At 35.2% G+C, this 3,678-nt stretch overlaps 1 non-coding gene across 1 annotated transcript; it reads left to right on the top strand.

Moving 5' to 3' along the window:
- The first annotated feature begins 227 nt into the window (after window positions 1–227).
- Window positions 228–359, top strand: LOC119050921 (small nucleolar RNA SNORA33). The gene has a single exon (XR_005082829.2). It is a non-coding gene; the product is annotated as a small nucleolar RNA SNORA33 (small nucleolar RNA).
- The last annotated feature ends 3,319 nt before the right edge of the window (window positions 360–3,678 follow it).

Here is a 3,678-nt window from a genome sequence, read left to right as displayed (position 1 = left end):
TTGAAATAAAGTCCTTCCCTGTCTGATTTTAACATTCCAGGGTGGAGTGGTTATGGGCTGAATTATGTCTCCCCCAAATTCATATGTTGAAGTGCTACCCCCTAGTACCTCAGGATGTGACTGAGTTTTGGAAATAGGGCTTTAAAGAGGTAATTAAGTTAAACTGCGGTTGTTAGGGTAGGCCCTAATCCAATATGCGTGGTGTCCTTATAAATAAAAGAGATTGGAAGCCAGCTAATGAATCTGCTTACCTGAATGTGTTTCAACAGGAATTTAGACAAAGATGGTGATAGTAAAGCCTTGTTACTGTAAACTTTAAGACATTGCACTCATTAAGGCGCCTGAAAATGGCTATAAGAAAAGGAGGGAAAGAGAAAAGGGGATTGAGTTATGGAGGGAGACACCACACAGGTGCACACACACGGAGATGACCACGTGGACACAGTGCGAAGGCAGGAGAGAGGCCTCAGGAGAAACCAACCTGTCAACACTTGTATCTTGGGCTTCCAGCCATTAGAACTGTGAGAAAGTAAATTTCTGTTACTTCAGTCATCCAGTCTGCAGTATTTTGTTATGGAAGCCCTAACAAACTAATACAACAGATATGTGACATTTGACTACTGGTGGTATAGGTTACAATTTTTTCATCCCTTTATCTCAGCACTAATAAATGAAGGGATTAAAAAATTGCAACTTGAGATATTTCCAAATAAGTTAAAGTACTATGTTATATACAGTTCTTTTGAAGGGCATACATTTTTTTATTCATAGGTAATCAGCTTTATCCCCCTGGCACTGTATGTTGAATAGATGTTAACAAATTATAGTTTGAAGGTGGCATTAAATTATTGAGCTTTCAGTTTGGCCACAGGTCTCAATCTAACCTTGAAAAGAATAAGGAACTTGGAAAAGAAGGGGGTTGTGGCAAGAGAAGGATTATTCAGAGAAGGAGACCTTGGAGCCACTCTTGTGATAATGAGGTCTTTGGAGGGAAAAAAGACTATAATTTCAGTTACTGATTTTAGACTGTGCTTAGCTGTGAGACAAAGATGTCAGAAACATTGCTAACACTTTATACTTATTAGTGGATAAGGAAACACTTGAAAGATTTTATTTTTGCTGACAATGCCCCAAAGACTAATTAATTTCTTAAAAAACATGATCCAACAACTTCTATTGAGTTGACTCCTTTTTAAGGTTGTTTGGACACCAATTTTTTTCCTTTGTATAATCAGGTGATTAGTCTTTGGCCTATTTATAAATTCAGTTCTCAGAGTATTTTGTCCCTTAAAAAATTGCAATGCTGTTTTCTATTTAATTTTCTAAAAAAAAGAAAACTAATGGAAATGTCCTCCCTAGTATATATTTGTTATTACAGTGCAAGTAATGGAAATGTGTAGTTATTCCTCTTTTCCCAGGTCATTTTGATGCTATGGAAATTATCCAGGATGTTTTCTAATAAAATAAAAATAATAGATAACAATTTTATCTAGGTTTTCTCAGGTCTGTCTTGCAAAATTAGCTATCAGGAAATATCTACCAAAATAGAACACGATATATACAACAAAATGGTAATTCTTGAACTGTTGTTCACAGCAAAACATACACAGAACACTGTAATTTAAAAGTATTTTCTCACCCACTTTTCAGTGACAATCTTGGATATAAAAGCCTGAATTTATAAAAGAAAGCCAATTCTCTTTGATATATTGTTACTCAAATTCGGGAAAGGCTACTGGATAAAAACTGGAAAAGGCAACTAATTTTGTTTCATTACCAAGAATGCAGCCAATTTGTTTGAAAGTGTCTGATTATAATAAATTAATGATCAATAATTAGAAAATAAACATACAAATAGAACTTTTTATTTGGAAAGTTTTGGCACTGTCACAAATAGGAATACAGATTTTAACCTTTGCAAATGAGGAAGGAATTCATGCAAAAAGCTGCAGTGAATGGAGGCAGAACCAAAGGGGCATATTTCACAAGCAAACTGCCAGAGAAGCTTTAAGGAAGGCCTAAGAGATGGAATTTAAAGGAATAAAAATATTTTAAGAAGAAAACACAACTCTACCAAAGACTTTTTTTCCTTTTTATAAATGTATTATTAAATGCTATTTGCTTTTGTATAGATTACTCTACCAAATTCACTTCCTTATTTTTAACTAGCTTACACATCTGCATGAGAGGTTTGGGTTGGGGCAAATAATAGACTAAATTATTTCTTTTGCAGCCACGAGGTTTCATGGCTTCATGACAAAGAAACCACAACCTTAACAGCCAATATTTATCTAGCACTTGCTCTGTGCTAGGAACTGTCCTTAGTGCTTGATAAAGTAATCTGCAATGCTCCAGGGTTTATACTGGATTAAAAACATGGCTCCAAATCAGAGGAAATTTTTGATAACTGAATTCTGGAGTTCGTGTTTTAACTAGAAAATATCTTGTCTCTAGGGCCCCAGTAATCTGAGGTATAAGGGGATCTCATCTTTGATTCAGGGACTTCTGATTATTCTATGGTACCCATTCTTTCCATTTCTAGCAGTGAGCACTTGACTGCTTGGAATAAAGACTACATTTCTCATCATTCCTTCTATCAGGGTATGGCCCTGTGATTAAATTCTGGCCAATGGAATAGAAATAGGAGTACTGTGGGATAACGTGCAGGAACTTGCTTTATGAGATGGATGTATATGCTTTAGTTAGATGATTAGATTGTACTGTTTTTGTTTGCCTCTTTGGAAAGGGACTTTTGTACCATGAAGTAACACATTATTCTAAGTGATTTCTGTGTGTCCCATAATTATACAGTTATAACAACCAACCCAGTTTTTGTGTGGTTGATTTTTTTTAAGGTGAAAACAATAGGGAGAAGAAAGTTGAAGTCAACCTATTAAATGAACAAATTGAAGTAAACAGGACATGATGTAGTAAAGTGGTACATATCAGAAATGGAACAGTAAAGTCTATGTTTAGCTTTGAGTCACTGAAGAATTGATAGGTCACTATGCTAAAGCAAAGAATGCATGTTCTTAATATGTAACAGTTCTGTTTATTTATGAACTCGGTTTCCTGAAATCTCAAGATCATCTATAGTTCCTTAGAAAGAACAACTCACGTTTTAATAAGTCTCACTGCCATGGAATTTATTTTCTGATACATTGTCTGCATTTTCTCCTATTTATTATGTTATTCATTTTAGTAATTTTCAAAACTAGAGCTGATTCATGAAAACTTCCTCGCTGTACTTTTTAATTCCTTTTGTAAGGACTTTCTTCCCTCTTATCTTGCTGACTAACACGGACAGCATCTTGCCTCAGCTCAGGTATCTTTCTGGGAGTTCATCCTTTCCAGAAATCTGATTTAGATGCTCCATTGTGTGTTCTAGCCCGCAGTGCGCGTCTTCACCAATGCCCCTGGTACTCAGTGTAGTGTCTTTGCTTGCTTCTCTCTCCTCTACTGTGCTATAAGCTCCTTGAAGTCGTGGACTAGGTGTTTTATCTCTGTATTTCTAGATACCAGCAAAGTGCCTCTCATAGCAATACAATAAATCCTTTTTTTAAACATATTTTTCTCAGATCTGAGATCAAAATAATGTCAAGCATGCTTTTCTTTACTACATTTTTAAGTTAAATTTATTGAGGAGTAACTCATATGTAATAAAATTAACAACTGTAG

The sequence above is a fragment of the Artibeus jamaicensis genome, unplaced genomic scaffold (assembly GCF_021234435.1).
Source record: "Artibeus jamaicensis isolate MK-2021 breed Jamaican fruit bat unplaced genomic scaffold, CSHL_Jam_final contig_1127, whole genome shotgun sequence".
In the NCBI taxonomy this organism is placed as follows: domain Eukaryota; kingdom Metazoa; phylum Chordata; class Mammalia; order Chiroptera; family Phyllostomidae; genus Artibeus; species Artibeus jamaicensis.
The sequence above is the reverse complement of the archived record's forward strand: the minus strand, read 5'-3'. Positions and strand labels throughout refer to the sequence as shown.